This window comes from Trematomus bernacchii, unplaced genomic scaffold, assembly GCF_902827165.1.
Source record: "Trematomus bernacchii unplaced genomic scaffold, fTreBer1.1, whole genome shotgun sequence".
Lineage (NCBI taxonomy): Eukaryota > Metazoa > Chordata > Actinopteri > Perciformes > Nototheniidae > Trematomus > Trematomus bernacchii.
The window spans coordinates 53,152-72,498 of record NW_022987675.1 but is presented as its reverse complement, the minus strand read 5'-3'; positions in this window follow the sequence as shown (position 1 = coordinate 72,498).

Here is a 19,347-nt window from a genome sequence, read left to right as displayed (position 1 = left end):
ATAGAGGGAGAGAGGGGGAGGGAGAGACCGGTATCAGCATGGACCGTGTTGTTAGCATCTGGTTAGCTAGCTGCACTAACGGACATAAGGAGCTGTTTGTTCCACAAGAAGCTGGAGGAGAGTCCTCTCCTCTCAGACTGAGAGACTCAGGTGAGCTAAAGGACTCTCTGAGTGTTTAGATAGTTAACTTTAGTCTAAGTTATCTCAGTGGGTCTCAAACGGTTTGGTCACAAATTATTCAAAAGATTATTTCCGCGGCACACCTTCATATGATCATTATAGTTATAAAAAAAATAAGAGAATAAAGGAAAAACAGTTATGAAATACTATATGGCAGTAAAACAAGAATAGAGTTTAAAAGGGGAGTGATTAGTAAAATATCCATAAAGAAAAGAGAGAGAGAGAGAGAGAGAGAGAGAGAGGAGTATTCAGTCTGCCTTCTGCTGCAGAGTCCTCAGCATGAAGGTAGGCACAAAATGGATGGTCTCCACTACTGACTCCACCAATAGGAAGAGGGCTCTGGATTGGTTCAGGGACCACGAGAAGATAGCGTTACACGAGGCCTCCATGTGCCACAGAGGAGCTGCTCTAAGGTCCATGGAGACGCTGCTGAGCTACGAGCTGCTAGATTGGTGAAGGAAGGGACTCTCTCTTTACACAGAGGGGACACATGTCTCTTCTTCATCAACATGTGTCCCCTCTTCTTCATGTCTCTTCTTCATCAACATGTGTCCCCTCTTCTTCATGTCTCTTCTTCATCAACATGTGTCCCCTCTTCTTCATGTCTCTTCTACATCAACATGTGTCCCCTCTTCTTCATGTCTCTTCTTCATCAACATGTGTCCCATCTTCTTCATGTCTCTTCTACATCAACATGTGTCCCCTCTTCTTCATGTCTCTTCTACATCAACATGTGCCACCTAGTGGAGGATCCTCCCTAGCACCACCTAGCGGAGGATCCTCCCTAGCGCCACCTAGCGGAGGATCTCCCTAGCGCCACCTAGTGGAGGATCCTCCATAGCGCCACCTAGTGGAGGATCCTCCCTAGCGCCACCTAGTGGAGGATCTCCCTAGCGCCACCTAGTGGAGGATCCTCCATAGCGCCACCTAGTGGAGGATCCTCCCTAGCGCCACCTAGTGGAGGATCCTCCCTAGCGCCACCTAGTGGAGGATCCTCCCTAGCGCCACCTAGTGGAGGATCCTCCCTAGCGCCACCTAGTGGAGGATCCTCACTCTAAATGAAACACAGTCTTCAGAAAACATGATTTATTGCAGATTTATCACCAAACACGTAGAAACCTTCAGAGAAACAAACATCCGACACGCTGTCGAGGAAATACCTTCATGAGTCTTTGTTTACTGAAGAAAACAACAACAACAACAGTTCAGAGAAGTCTGATCACAGTAAATATGAACTCTTCTAAAAACAATCAGAGAATTCATTTAAACTTCTCGTGTTTTGCAAAACCTGTTAAAAAACGGTTATTTTTTGGCACAAACATGTAGAACCTCCATCGCCTCAACAACACGCTTTGAACCCTCGTTAACGCTTTGAACCCTCATTAACGCTTTGAACCCTCGTTAACGCTTTGAACCCTCGTTAACGCTTTGAACCCTCATTAACGCTTTGAACCCTCATTAACGCTTTGAACCCTCGTTAACGCTTTGAACCCTCATTAACGCTTTGAACCCTCATTAACGCTTTGAACCCTCGTTAACGCTTTGAACCCTCGTTAACGCTTTGAACCCTCGTTAACGCTTTGAACCCTCGTTAACGCCTCAAAGGCTTCGGATGAACTGGAGGAAATCGGCATATCATTGAGTAAAAGAGTTTAATATATAAAAATACAGATGCTTTAAGAGAGCACCGTTTTATTTAGAGCTAATGTCATACTGTATAAACTGTCGTGTAATAATGTATAAGAAATGTATAAGAATAAAGGACTGATTTAAACTGAAGAAGCAACAAATAGAAATACACAAAGAAAAAAAAGTGTCTTTAGAAAAAAATGTTTGGAATATTTAGTTTTGGCTGATTTTAAGTGTTTTCTGGGTTTTTTCAGAGGAGGAATTTTTCACAGATTAACCCTTTGTTCTCAGAATTTCCTTTTATTCTGAATTTCAGAATCAATATTTTTAAGAATACGTTTTTTTTCTCAGATTTTGAATTTATTTGACAAAATATGACGATGTTCACTTTTTTCTTAGAATTTTACCTTTTTATTCAGAATTTTAAGGTTTTTCTTATTTCAAGCTTTTTTTTTTCAAAATGTCATATTTTTTTAAAGAATTTCATGTTTTTGCAAAATCTCACTTTTTGGGAATTTCAAGTTGTTTTATTTTATTTCAGTTTATTTGTTTAATTACAACAAAAACTAGAATTTCACTTTTTTTTTTAAGAACTACATTTTCATCTCCAGGTGTACTTAAAAAGTACCTCAGTAACTTAAAAAGTACCTCAGTAACTTAAAAAGTACCTCAGTAACTTAAGAAAGTACCTCAGTAACTTAAAAAGTACCTCAGTAACTTAAAAAGTACCTCAGTAACTTAAAAAAGTACCTCAGTAATTTAAAAAGTACCTCAGTAACTTAAGAAAGTACCTCAGTTCTTGTACTTGAGTAAAAGTACTTCAGTAACTTGTACTTGAGTAAAAGTATTTTGTTGCTTCCCCACGCCGCCTTTGAGAGAAACCCTAACCAGAGAAACTGAGTTTTCCTGTCAGACTTGAACACATCTTAAAATAAAAAGGGGCGGAGCTGAGTAGCAGCGCAGCTTCTGATTGGCTGTCAGGACTCTCTGACGACGTCACCTGAGAAATGCATCAAGGTTTGTGCATCACGTAAAAACATTATTTTAATATAAAGAGAAATATATTATTTCTCTTTATATTAAAATAAAAGTATTTACTTATTTATTTATTCCTTTTTATGAATAAATACATTTTATTTGCTGATTTATTCTTTGTTTACGGCACATTCAGGATGAGGTGAGGATTTTCAGAATAAGAGCCTCAGTGTGTGTTCAGGGACTCGATGTAATGGAGGATTTTCAGAAGAAGAGCCTCAGTGTGTGTTCAGGGACTCGATGTAATGGAAAGTCGCTCCGAGAGCCCAGCTGGTCTCAACCTGATGGATCGTCCTCGCCAGCTGCAACACACACAATAACACACATTAACACACACAACACACACAATAACACACAACACACACAATAACACACACAACACACACAATAACACACACATTAATACACACAACACACACAATAACACACATATTAACACACACATTAATACACACCCCATGTGGAAAATACAAGTTATGATAAGGATATAATAATAAATCCAGAAGGAGTATTGGAGCCTGTGAACAACCTGCTGACGTTAGGGTGTTAAAGAAGACCCTTTAAAGAGTGGGGGGGCCCACCTTGAGAGTTTTGTGGGGGGGGAACCCCAGCTCCTGCAGCAGCGTGGAGATGTAGAGCAGGTCCAGACAGAGGAAGGGGCTCGAGCCGGAGGACGCACCCAACCCCCCGCACACTGAAACAGAAACAGCATCTCTCATCAGAGTCAGCGATTAGCATAAGCTAACGATCTTATTCCAATGTTTTTACAATGACACAATGTGCGCTAAAGTACACCAAAAAGATAAGACATCACTTTCATAACCCCGATTGAGTTTTATATGAAATGTATCTTGACAATAAAAACAAAAACGAACTGTCATTGTCATATTTGTTAAGGAATAATTCTTCTAGATATCTAACCTTTTGCTCTGTGACGTTTTATGATCTACTCTGACGTCTGTTATCTCCTTTAAGGAAAGGCCTTGGTGCCATATGTGTTGTTGTCACCAGTTTGTGACCGGTCAACTTGTCTGGCACGAATGGTAATTGTTGTGAGAACGCTGAGGCACTTCCTTATCGGTGTTTGTGGACTCTAAGATGTGAAATCTTTGAGGCCATGAGTGTCGGACGCAGGTGGCTCAGTGTTCCCAGCTGTTTAGTCTACTCCTTCAGAGATGTTGATTCTCTGTGAACCAGTTAAAAGGTCTAGCATAGAGAGAGGCTCTTCAGAATTGACGTGGCAACTCTACCGTGTAGTCAGAACCTCTGACTCTTTGACTTGTGATGTGAATCCTCCGGCCGATACTCTGAAATAAACCCATCAGTGTTTGACATCAAAGCTCCAACTCTCACCGTGTCTCCTTCCTGAGTCGGTGACTCCATGCATTGCTACACAGAAGTTTCCTCCACACTATTAGCAGGCTAGCTAAAGCTTCAACTCACTGGAGTTTCCACTTATATTTTATTTTAAATGTAAGCCTCTTATACACATATTCTATATTATTTGTTCTTATTTTTATTTATGTCTTTCCTGAACTCTTATAGTTGTAATCTTATTTTAATATTTACTTATTGTTCCTGTATATTAGATATAATGCTGTAGTGCCGTGTGCAGAGCGTCCAGCAGGGGGCTCCCTCACCTCTCTGTATATGAGATATATATAATATCCATCACCTCTCTCCGCTGCCTCGCTGTAATCTGAGACTCTGACGCTGCCTCCCGTCTGCTCCTCTGAAACACAACACATAACCTGTATTCATCACAATACTTTATTATATACATCCTTATTTCATGTTTAAATATTGTTCTATTTTTAAACAATTTTTTCACTTTTTTAATTCATTTTTAAAAAGGTTATGAAAAGTGAAAATATTTGTTCTAACATTTTCTATTTTCTCTGAACTTTAATCTGTGTCCGCTCACATCGTTCAATACGAGACCAAATATACATCTTTCCCTGAACACAAATACTCATGTTTGTGCCGAGTTATCCACATACTGTAAATACTACTGTACATACTGTAAATACTACTGTAAATACTACTGTACATACTACTGTACATACTACTGTACTGATACCGTATGTACTGTACATACTGTAAATACTACTGTACATACTGTAAATACTACTGTACATACTACTGTACATACTACTGTACATACTACCTTATGTACTGTAAATACTACTGTACTGATACCGTATATACTGTAAATACTACTGTACTGATACCGTATGTACTGTACATACTACTGTACTGATACCGTATGTACTGTAAATACTACTGTACTGATACCGTATGTACTGTAAATACTACAGTTTACTGTTAATAACATCCTACTTGAGTTGCTATCTGATCTATCCTTCGTGGTGTTCATGTAACAGACGGTTACAGAGTTACTTTCACCGTTAACGGGCGATATATTGACTTCTTAGTTCTGTTGAATTGTTTATGTTGAGATGTTTATTGTGTACTCGTCTCTATTATGTTCACAGCCTTGTTCCCCTGCTGCTGTGGGATCAATAGTAATCTGATGTCATTATCGTTATTAACCTGTACTATAATCACATGTCATTAAAGAGTGAATGTGTGTGTGTGTGTGTTCACCGATGAGTCCGAGCTCTGCGGCGCGGTCGTAGTAGAAGGAGAAAGCGTAGAAGTCGATGTCGTCCGCCTCCACCTTCAAAACGTTACCCGACAACAGGCGATGAACACGCAGACGACACGCCTCCAACACGGAGCCCTCTGAGAGAAAGAGGGGATAACCAGATATATACAATCATGTTAATATATGAGAGGAAGTCAAGGGCAAGGAGGGGCACATATCTGGAGGAGATGGAAAGAAAACAAAAATATGTCATAACAAGGTTTTTACGAATAAATTAAATTAAAATAGAGGAATACCTCGAAATTGTCAGAAACATCCAAATAAGATGAGAAAATATATATTTATTTCAGTGTCTAATATCAGTAAAATACTAAACAAAATAATTGAAATAAAGACAAAACTACAACTAGATTATTATTTTATTAAACCAAATAAAAAGAATAATAAAAAATCTAAAACTAAACAAAAAAACCTCAAATCGAAAACATGTTTTTTTTTCCATCAGTCCACCTCATATAAACGGACCAATCAGAGGGCAGCGTGCAGCTCACCTGACTCCTGGCCGCTCACAGTGTAAACAACGTCAGCGTGCTCCCATCTGACCTCTGACCCCGGAGAGAGACAGGGGGTCACCAGCTCTCTGCTGCCCCCTACTGACACACACACACACACACACACACACACACACACACACACACACACACACACACACACACACACACACACACACACACACACACACACACACACACACACACACAGAGAGAGAGATAAATAAGTCACAGCAACAGCTGGCCTGCAAGGAATTAATCTTGCTGCTGTGTTATTAAAAGATTAGATAATGGCTTATTTATCTGTGTGTGTGTGTGTGTGTGTGTGTGTGTGTGTGTGTGGTGTGTGTGTGTGTGTGTGTGTGTGTGTGTGTGTGTGTGTGTGTGTGTGTGTGTTTGTGTGTGTGTGTGTAGTAAAAGGCAGAGATGAAACAAGACATTAGGAGTAAAGAGAGTAATAATGAGGTACGTACGGGGGGGCTCCTCCCAGGACAGCGAGTCGAGCCGACATCAGGCCCAGACCCAGGTAGCTGAGCACAGAATCACTGATTATTCACTGATAGGAGGAGAGTACATCCACCAGAATATATTTCTTCTTGGAGGATCAATTGGAAAATGTACAAGAAAACAACCAGATATTCTGTAAGAGTGAAGGGTTAATATATATATTTATATATTTAATATATGAAAACACTAATCTGACATTAACCAGAAAAACATCAGTTCAGGAGGAAAGACACAAACAGACGGTCTCTGAATGTGTTATTATTTTCTTATATATTCACTACTTTAGTTTGTAAATTCAGTGTTTTATAAAGTAAATAACGCCCTCCTGCTCGCCTCGAAACATTTACTGATGAAGAAAAACCAATCAACAGAAAGTCATGTAAAGAACCTTAAAATCAAAAACAAAATAATAATAAAAAGAACCCTAAACTAAATAATTTTAATTAAAAAAGAAAGTGTGTGTGTTCAGGGTTCAAGGTTCAAGGTTCAAGGTTCTTTATTGTCAAACTAACATAGCTACAGAGTAATTATGTCGTTGAAAATCTTAGGTCACAGGCTTCTCCAACAATGCAACATAATAATACAGATAGAAAAATAGTTCTAAATAAAGTGAGCATGTGGAATAGTGCAGTACGACTCTATATACAAGTTATTGGAATGATATATATTACTGAGTAGCAGATGAATGTTATGAAGTTGTTTCAGCAGTTCAATTGTTTAACAGTCTCACTGCCCGCGGGAAGCAACTGTCTCTGTGTGTGTGTGTGTGTGTGTGTGTGTGTGTGTGTGTGTGTGTGTGTGTACCTGTGCGTGTACACAGTGTGTGTGTTGTTGAACATCTGGAAGGACCTGATGTAGTCGATGGGAGACGTCTGGATGGTTTTCTGCTCGGAGACACAGAGTCACTTTTTAAAGCAGCATGACCTACATAACAAATAAGACCCTCTCTCTCTCTCTCTCTCTCTCTCTCTCTCTCTCTCTCTCTCTCTCTCTCTCTCTCTCTCCTGATGAGGGCGTTCATTTGGGATTATTGTGGCATTTAGAGATTAAAGCCTCAAACAGAGAAGCATCCTGATGGAGAGGACTCTTTAAAGTAGAGACACTACATACTGATATACACCTGAACATCAGCAGGAGAGGACTCTTTAAAGTAGAGACACTACATACTGATATACACCTGAACATCAGCAGGAGAGGATTCTTTAAAGTAGAGACACTACATACTGATATACACCTGAACATCAGCAGGAGAGGACTCTTTAAAGTAGAGACACTACATACTGATATACACCTGAACATCAGCAGGAGAGAACTCTTTAAAGTAGAGACACTACATACTGATATACACCTGAACATCATCAGGAGAGGACTCTTTAAAGTAGAGACACTACATACTGATATACACCTGAACATCAGCAGGAGAGGACTCTTTAAAGTAGAGACACTACATACTGATATACACCTGAACATCAGCAGGAGAGGACTCTTTAAAGTAGAGACACTACATACTGATATACACCTGAACATCAGCAGGAGAGGACTCTTTAAAGTAGAGACACTACATACTGATATACACCTGAACATCACCAGGAGAGGACTCTTTAAAGTAGAGACACTACATACTGATATACACCTGAACATCAGCAGGAGAGGACTCTTTAAAGTAGAGACACTACATACTGATATACACCTGAACATCAGCAGGAGAGAACTCTTTAAAGTAGAGACACTACATACTGATATACACCTGAACATCAGCAGGAGAGGACTCTTTAAAGTAGAGACACTACATACTGATATACACCTGAACATCAGCAGGAGAGGACTCTTTAAAGTAGAGACACTACATACTGATATACACCTGAACATCAGCAGGAGAGGACTCTTTAAAGTAGAGACACTACATACTGATATACACCTGAACATCAGCAGGAGAGGACTCTTTAAAGTAGAGACACTACATACTGATATACACCTGAACATCAGCAGGAGAGGACTCTTTAAAGTAGAGACACTACATACTGATATACACCTGAACATCAGCAGGAGAGGACTCTTTAAAGTAGAGACACTACATACTGATATACACCTGAACATCAGCAGGAGAGGACTCTTTAAAGTAGAGACACTAGATACTGATATACACCTGAACATCAGCAGGAGAGGACTCTTTAAAGTAGAGACACTACATACTGATATACACCTGAACATCAGCAGGAGAGGACTCTTTAAAGTAGAGACACTACATACTGATATACATCTGAACATCAGCAGGAGAGGACTCTTTAAAGTAGAGACACTACATACTGATATACACCTGAACATCAGCAGGAGAGGACTCTTTAAAGTAGAGACACTACATACTGATATACACCTGAACATCAGCAGGAGAGGACTCTTTAAAGTAGAGACACTACATACTGATATACACCTGAACATCAGCAGGAGAGGACTCTTTAAAGTAGAGACACTACATACTGATATACACCTGAACATCAGCAGGAGAGGACTCTTTAAAGTAGAGACACTACATACTTATATACACCTGAACATCAGCAGGAGAGAACTCTTTAAAGTAGAGACACTACATACTGATATACACCTGAACATCAGCAGGAGAGGACTCTTTAAAGTAGAGACACTACACACTGATATACACCTGAACATCAGCAGGAGAGGACTCTTTAAAGTAGAGACACTACATACTGATATACACCTGAACATCAGCAGGAGAGGACTCTTTAAAGTAGAGACACTACATACTGATATACACCTGAACATCAGCAGGAGAGGACTCTTTAAAGTAGAGACACTAGATACTGATATACACCTGAACATCAGCAGGAGAGGACTCTTTAAAGTAGAGACACTACATACTGATATACACCTGAACATCAGCAGGAGAGGACTCTTTAAAGTAGAGACACTACATACTGATATACATCTGAACATCAGCAGGAGAGGACTCTTTAAAGCAGCCTCACCTTGTCCTGAGGCTTGAAGGTGATCTGAGTCGATCCTCCTCCCAGATCTAACATCCCAGCAGTGGAGGAATCGGCTCTGTGGAGGTCACCTGGGGGAATAATAATAATCCAATAACAGGCAATCAGTGTTTCCTGTCCACATTAATCCGACATCTTTATACCAGCATTTATGACATGTCAGTGTGTGTGTGTGTGTGTGTGTGTGTGTGTGTGTGTGTGTGTGTGTGTGTGTGTGTGTGTGTGTGTGTGTGTGTGTGTGTGTGTGTACTCACCAGTGAGGAAGTTGACGGTGATCCAGGCAGAAATCCCTGAATAAAAAATATCAAACATAGGAAACATATTACAGTTCCTGCTTTAATTTTAAAATAAAATCACGTCCACTGCATACAAATGACTAATTGAATAAGATTTAAGTTAATATAAATCTTCTTTTATTAAGATAAAGTGTTATGAAGAAAGACATAAATGGATTTAAATGTTTTTCTATGAAGATAGTTATATAAATAAATATATCTGTGATTTGATGAAGACAGCGTGCTGTAGATGTGATTTGATGAAGACAGCGTGCTGTAGATGAAGGTCTGAAGTGTACAGCTGTGATTGAGGTCACTGTAGGCAACATTAGTGGCTTTAGCATTAGAGCTTTTTTCCTCGCGCCATCTGACCTCTCTCTCAGAGACGGTATCATGAGGCTTTAACTCTAAGAAGCCATTTTCCAAATAAAACAAACATCAGCGTTCACCGTGAGCTAAAACACGGAGCTAAACACGGAGCAAAAAAACTGAGCTAAAAACGGCACTTAGCCCTCGCTCGCCCGCTGCATTAACAATAAGTCGTTGCATGCTAACGCTAATCTGCGCGCCGGATAACTCCAAGACCGAGGAGGGCGTCCATTAGAGGCCCGCAGATAATTCAGTAATCATTTAAAGATTTTTAGTAACGAGCTGATCCTCGCAGGAGCAGAACCAGGTCGGAGGAACCGGGATAATAATCCTCCAAGATTACCGGGACATTATCCCGCCCAATAATTGCTTCTATGAACTACTTTCTGAAGGATTGGATTATAGTGGGGGTGCTACACATGTGATGTGTGCAGCTACAGCATGCATTATCATTAATGTATTATACATTATATATTACAGAGGCTTTAGTTGGCATTGTGATGGGAGAGGAGAGGAGGGTCAAACAGCAGCCAACATCTGGCAGATATCTGACCGAAACATCCATAAGATCAACACAGTAACCTCCATAAGATCAACACAGTAACGTCCATATGATCAACACGGTAACCTCCATAAGATCAACACAGTAACCTCCATAAGATCAACACAGTAACGTCTATAAGATCAACACAGTAACGTCCATAAGATCAACACAGTAACGTCTATAAGATCAACACAGTAACGTCCATATGATCAACACGGTAACCTCCATAAGATCAACACAGTAACGTCTATAAGATCAACACAGTAACGTCCATAAGATCAACACAGTAACCTCCATAAGATCAACACAGTAACCTCCATAAGATCAACACAGTAACGCCCAGAAGAGAAACACGGTAACGTCCATAAGATCAACACGGTAACGTCCATAAGATGAACAGTAACGTCCAGAAGAGAAACACAGTAACGTCCAGAAGAGAAACACGGTAACGTCCATAAGATCAACACGGGTAACGTCCATAAGATCAACACGGTAACGTCCATAAGATGAACACGGTAACGTCCAGAAGAGAAACACAGTAACGTCTATAAGAGAAACACAGTAACATCTATAAGAGAAACACAGTAACATCTATAAGATCAACACGGTAACGTCCATAAGAGAAACACGGTAACGTCCATAAGATCAACACGGTAACGTCCATAAGATCAACACGGTAACGTCCATAAGATCAACACGGTAACGTCCATAAGATCAACACGGTAACGTCCATAAGATCAACAGTAACGTCCATAAGATCAACACGGTAACGTCCATAAGATGAACAGTAACGTCCAGAAGAGAAACACAGTAACGCCCAGAAGAGAAACACAGTAACGTCCATAAGATCAACACGGTAACGTCCATAAGATGAACACGGTAACGTCTATAAGAGAAACACAGTAACGTCTATAAGAGAAACACAGTAACGTCCAGAAGAGAACACAGTAACGTCTATAAGATCAACACAGTAACGTCCATAAGATCAACACAGTAACGTCTATAAGATCAACACGGTAACGTCCATAAGAGAAACACGGTAACGTCCATAAGATCAACACAGTAACGTCTATAAGATCAACACGGTAACGTCCATAAGATCAACACAGTAACGTCTATAAGATCAACACAGTAACGTCCATAAGAGAAACACAGTAACGTCCATAAGAGAACACAGTAACGTCTATAAGATCAACACGGTAACGTCCATAAGAGAAACACAGTAACGTCCATAAGAGAAACACAGTAACGTCTATAAGATCAACACGGTAACGTCCATAAGAGAAACACAGTAACGTCCATAAGATCAACACAGTAACGTCTATAAGATCAACACAGTAACGTCCATAAGATCAACACGGTAACGTCTATAAGATCAACACGGTAACGTCCATAAGAGAAACACAGTAACGTCCATAAGATCAAAACAGTAACGTCTCAACACTGGTAACGCCATAAGATCAACACGGTAACGTCCATAAGATCAACACGGGTAACGTCCATAAGATCAACACGGTAACGTCCATAAAGATCAACACGGTAACGTCCATAAGATCAACACGGTCACGTCCATAAGATGAACAGTAACGTCCAGAAGAGAAACACAGTAACGCCCAGGACAGAGAGAAACACAGTAACGTCCATAAGATCAACACGGTAACGTCCATAAGATGAACACGGTAACGTCTATAAGAGAAACAACAGTAACGTCCAGAAGAGAACACAGTAACGTCCATAAGATCAACACAGTAACGTCTATAAGATCAACACAGTAAACGTCCATAAGATCAACACAGTAACGTCTATAAGATCAACAACGGTAACGTCCATAAGAGAAACACAGTAACGTCATAAGATCAACACAAGTAACGTCTATAAGATCAACACGGGTAACGTCCATAAGATCAACACAGTAACGTCTATAAGATCAACACGGTAACGTCCATAAGAGAAAACACAGAAAACGTCCATAAGATCAACACAGTAACGTCTATAAGATCAAACAGTAACGTCCATAAGAATCAACACGTGTAACGTATATAAGATTCAACACGGGTAACGTCCATAAGAGAAACACAGTAACGTCCATAAGATCAACACAGGTAACGTCTCAAACACCGGGTAACGTCCATAAGATCAAACGGGTAACGTCCATAAGATCAACACGGTAACGTCCATAAGATCAACACGGGTAACGTCCATAAGATCAACACGGTAACGTCCATAAGATCAACACGGTAACGTCCATTAAGATGAACAGTAACGTCCAGAAGAGAAACACAGTAACGCCCCCCAGAAGAGAAAACACAGTAACGTCCATAAGATCAACACGGTAACGTCCATAAGATGAACACGGTAAACGTCTATAAGAGAAAACACAGTAACGTCCAGAAGGAGAACACAGTAACGTCCATAAGATCAACACTAAGTAACGTCTATAAGATCAACACAGCAACGTCCATAAGATCAACACGGTAACGTCCATAAGAGAAACACAGTAACGTCCATAAGAGAAACACAGAGTAACGTCTATATAGATCAACACGGGTAACGTCCATAAGAGAAACACAGTAACGTCCATAAGAGAAACACGGTAATGTCTATAAGATCAACACGGTAACGTCCATAAGAGAAACAACGTAACGTCCATAAGAGAAACACAGTAATGTCCATAAGAGAAACACCAGTAATGTCTATAAGATCAACACGGTAACGTCCATAAGAGAAACACCAGTAACGTCCATAAGAGAAGAAACACAGTAACGTCCATTAAGATCAACACAGTAACGTCCATAAGAGAAACACAGTAACGTCCATAAGAGAAACACAGTAACGTCTATAAGATCAACACGGTAACATCCATAAGAGAAACAACAGTAACGTCCATAAGAGAAACACAGAGTAACGTCCATAAGTATCAACACGGTAACGTCCATAAGATCAACACGGTAACGTCCATAAGATGAACAGTAACGTCCATAAGATCAACACAGTAGTAACGTCCATAAGAGAAACACAGTAACGTCCATAAGAGAAACACAGTAACGTCTATAAGATCAACACGGGTAACGTCCATATGAGAAAACACAGTTAACCGTCCATAAGAGAAACACAGTAACGTCCATAAGATCAACACAGTAACGTCTATAAGATCAACACGGTAACGTCCATAAGAGAACACAGTAACGTCCATAAGATCAACACAGTAACGTCTATAAGATCAACACGGTAACGTCCATAAGAGAAACACAGTAACGTCCATAAGATCAACACAGTAACGTCTATAAGATCAACACGGTAAAGTCCATAAGATCAACACGGTAACGTCCATAAGATGAACAGTAACGTCCAGAAGAGAAACACAGGTAACGCCCAGAAGAGAAAAACAGTAACGTCCATAAGATCAACACGGTAAACGTCCAATAAGATGAACACGGGTAACGTCTATAAGAGAAACACAGTAACGTCTATAAGAGAAACACAGTAACGTCCAGAAGAGAAACACAGTAGTAACGTCCATAAGATCAACACAGTAGTAACGTCTATAAGATCAACACGGTGGTAAACGTCCATAAGAGAAACACAGAACGTCCATAAGATCAACACAGTAACGTCCATAAGATCAACACAGGTAACGTCTAATAAGATCAACACGGTAACGTTCCATAAGATCAACCCACAGTAAGTCTATAAGATCAACACGGTAACGTCCATAGAATCAACACAGTAACGTCTATAAGATCAACACGGTAACGTCCATAAGAGAAACACAGAACGTCCATAAGATCAACACAGTACGTCTATAAGCTCAAAAACGGTAACGTCCATAAAAGATCAAACACAAGTGTAACGTCCATAAGATCAACACAGTAACGTCTATAAGATCAACACGGGTAACGTCCATAAGAGAAACACAGTAACGTCCATAAGATCAACACAGTAACGTCTATAAGATCAACCGGTATCGTCCATAAGATCAACACAGTAACGTCTATAAGATCAACAACAGTAACGTCCATAAGATCAACACAGTAACGTCCATAAGATCAACACAGTAACGTCTATAAGATCAACACGGTAACGTCCATAAGAGAAACACAGTAACGTCCATAAGATCAACACAGTAACGGTCCATAAGAGAACACAGTAACGTCCTAAGATCAACACAGTAAACGTCCATAAGAGAAAACACAGTAAACGTCTATAAGATCAAACACGGGTAAACGTCCATAAGAGAAACACAGTAACGTCCATAAGAGAAACACAGTAAGTACGTCTACTAAGATCAACACTGGTTAACGTCATAAGATCCACACAGTAAGACGTCCATAAGAGAAACACAGTAACGTCTATAAGATCAACACGGTAACGTCCATAAGAGAAACACAGTAACGTCCATAAGAGAAACACAGTAACCGTCCATAAGATCAACACAGTAACGTCCACTAAGAGAAACACAGTAACGTCCATAAGATCAACACAGTAACGTCCATAAGAGAAACACAGTAACGTCCATAAGATCACACAGTAACGTCCATAAGAGAACACAGTAACGTCCATAAGAGAACACAGTAACGTCTATAAGATCAACACAGTAACGTCCATAAGATCAACACAGTAACGTCTATAAGATCAACACAGTAACGTCCATAAGATCAACACAGTAACGTCTATAAGATCAACACGGTAACGTCCATAAGAGAAACACAGTAACGTCCATAAGATCAACACGGTAACGTCCATAAGATCAACACGGTAACGTCCATAAGATCAACACCAGTAAACGTCTATCAGATCAACACAGTAACGTCCATAAGATCAACACAGTAACGTCCATAAGATCAACACAGTAACGTCTATAAGATCAACACCGGTAACGTCCATAAGAGAAACACAGTAAGTAAGTAACGTCCATAAGATCAACACAGTAACGTCCATAAGAGAAACACAGTAACGTCCATAAGAGAAACACATGTAACGTCTATAAGATCAACACGGTAACGTCCATAAGAGAACACAGGTAACGTCCATAAGAGAAACACAGTAAACGTCTATAAGATCAACACGGGTAACGTCCATAAGAGAAACACAGTAACGTCCATAAGATCAACACAGTAACGTCTATAAGATCAACACAGTAACAGTCCATAATGATCCAACACGGTAACGTCTATAAGATCAACACGGGGTAACGTCCATAAGAGAAACACAAGTAACGTCCATAAGATCAAACACAGTAACGTCTCAACACGGTAACGTCCATAAGATCAACACGGTAACGTCCATAAGATCAACACGGTAACGTCCATAAGATCAACACGGTAACGTCCATAAGATCAACACGGTAACGTCCATAAGATGAACAGTAACGTCCAGAAGAGAAACACAGTAACGCCCAGAAGAGAAACACAGTAACGTCCCTAAGATCAACACGGTAACGTCCATAAGATGAACACGGTAACGTCTATAAGAGAAACACAGTAACGTCTATAAGAGAAACACAGTAACGTCCAGAAGAGAACACAGTAACGTCCATAAGATCAACACAGTAACGTCTATAAGATCAACACAGTAACGTCCATAAGATGAACACAGTAACGTCTATAAGATCAACACGGTAACGTCCATAAGAGAAACACAGTAACGTCCATAAGAGAAACACAGTAACGTCCATAAGAGAAACACGGTAATGTCTATAAGATCAACACGGTAACGTCCATAAGAGAAACACAGTAACGTCCATAAGAGAAACACAGTAATGTCCATAAGAGAAACACAGTAACGTCTATAAGATCAACACGGTAACGTCCATAAGAGAAACACAGTAACGTCCATAAGAGAAACACAGTAACGTCCATAAGATCAACACAGTAACGTCCATAAGAGAAACACAGTAACGTCCATAAGAGAAACCCAGTAACGTCCATAAGATCAACACGGTAACGTCCATAAGATCAACACGGTAACGTCCATAAGATGAACAGTAACGTCCATAAGATCAACACAGTAACGTCCATAAGAGAAACACAGTAACGTCCATAAGAGAAACACAGTAACGTCTATAAGATCAACACGGTAACGTCCATATGAGAAACACAGTAACGTCCATAAGAGAAACACAGTAACGTCCATAAGATCAACACAGTAACGTCTATAAGATCAACACGGTAACGTCCATAAGATCAACACAGTAACGTCCATAAGATGAACAGTAACGTCCAGAAGAGAAACACAGTAACGCCCAGAAGAGAAACACAGTAACGTCCATAAGATCAACACGGTAACGTCCATACGATGAACACGGTAACGTCTATAAGAGAAACACAGTAACGTCTATAAGAGAAACACAGTAACGTCCAGAAGAGAACACAGTAACGTCCATAAGATCAACACAGTAACGTCTATAAGATCAACACGGTAACGTCCATAAGAGAAACACAGTAACGTCCATAAGATCAACACAGTAACGTCTATAAGATCAACACGGTAACGTCCATAAGATCAACACGGTAACGTCCATAAGATGAACAGTAACGTCCAGAAGAGAAACACAGTAACGCCCAGAAGAGAAACACAGTAACGTCCATAAGATCAACACGGTAACGTCCATAAGATCAACACAGTAACGTCTATAAGATCAACACGGTAACGTCCATAAGATCAACACCGGGTAACGTCCATAAGATGAACAGTAACGTCCAGAAGAGAAACACAGTAACGTCCATAAGATCAACACAGTAACGTCCATAAGATCAACACAGTAACGTCTATAAGATCAACACGGTATCGTCCATAAGATCAACACAGTAACGTCTATAAGATCAACACAGTAACGTCCATAAGATCAACACAGTAACGTCTATAAGATCAACACGGTAACGTCCATAAGAGAAACACAGTAACGTCCATAAGATCAACACGGTAACGTCCATAAGAGAAACACAGTAACGTCCATAAGATCAACACAGTAACGTCCATAAGAGAAACACAGTAACGTCCAGAAGAGAAACACAGTAACGTCCATAAGATCAAACACAGTAACGTCTATAAGATCAACACGGTAACGTCCATAAGAGAAACACAGTACACGTCTATAAGATCAACACGGTAACGTCCATAAGAGAAACACAGTAACGTCCATAAGATCAACACAGTAACGTCTATAAGAGAAACACAGTAACGTCCAGAAGAGAACACAGTAACGTCCATAAGATCAACACAGTAACGTCTATAAGATCAACACGGTAACGTCCATAAGAGAAACACAGTAACGTCTATAAGATCAACACGGTAACGTCCATAAGAGAAACACAGTAACGTCCATAAGAGAAACACAGTAACGTCCATAAGATCAACACAGTAACGTCCATAAGAGAAACACAGTAACGTCCATAAGATCAACACAGTAACGTCCATAAGAGAAACACGGTAACGTCGCATAAGATCAACACAGTACCGTCATAAGAGGAAACACATTAACGTCCCATAATAGAAACACAGTAACGTCCATTAAGATCAACACAGTAACGTCGCATAAATCAACACGGTAACGTCCATAAGATCAACACAGTAACCTGCCATAACTTCCCTCTGTTGTTGTAATAATCGGACCTGATACTGAAATCCAAGCCTGTCTACCTGTCAGTGAGACCCTTTTCCTTCTTATAGATTACTGCTCCTCACCTTTAAGCTATCCACAACCTCAGTCCTCCTGTACCTCTTACTTTACCCCCTTATATACCTGAAGACGCAGAGAGACAGCAGTTGAGCAGCTCTTAGTATAGTTGGACATAATAGCATTAAAAAAGTGGTTATTTGTACTCAAACTATGATAGTTAACAGAGTATTTGACCAGAAAACCCCTGTGTGATCCAAACTAGAAGACGACAGCCAGTGTCGATTTATAAGTGTGGAAACCCAGTGAGTTGAGGCTTTACTCTTTGTTAGCACCAGTGTTGCCAACTTGGGGACTTTCTCGCTAAATCGGGCGACTTTCCAAACCCTCCGGCTACTTTTTTTTGTCAAAAGCGACTAGCGACAAATTCAGCTACTTTTTCTGGTGTTTGGAGAATCTGACGTGATAGCACGTAATTGTTACGCAGTTACTTTCCTCAATGAGCTGCGGGTGCTGAGCCCCTCCGCCGTCTCAAAGCACTCACAGGCAGCCTCGCGCGGCAGCTGCACTCGAGCAGAGCGGTGGCAAAGTGACCCAAAAGAGTCACACTACGCGTCCAGACCATGGCCCAGACTGAATATTAATCGTGCAAAGCCATTACTGATCCCGCCCTGGCTGGCAGAGTGTCTCTTTTGGGTCACTTAGTCCCAAGCCCAGATAAAGAAGGAAGGTAGCAATTCCATCCCACATAACCATTTCTTTGATTAAATGTGACTAATTCTTTAACAATACTGGACAAAATGTATGTATGTAATGTTGGTCTAGACAAAGCATTAAAGTCATCAAGTGATGGACAAACATAATAAAAAAAATAAAAAAGAATCAACAGAAGGAAGTTCATTTGTAGTTCTAAACACATTAAGGGTGTTTTTTTCTTCACTTTTTGTATATAAAATATGCAAATTAGGCGATGACGTCATTTAGCGACTTCTAGCTACTTTTAGGACAGCCAATAGCTACTTTCCTTACTAT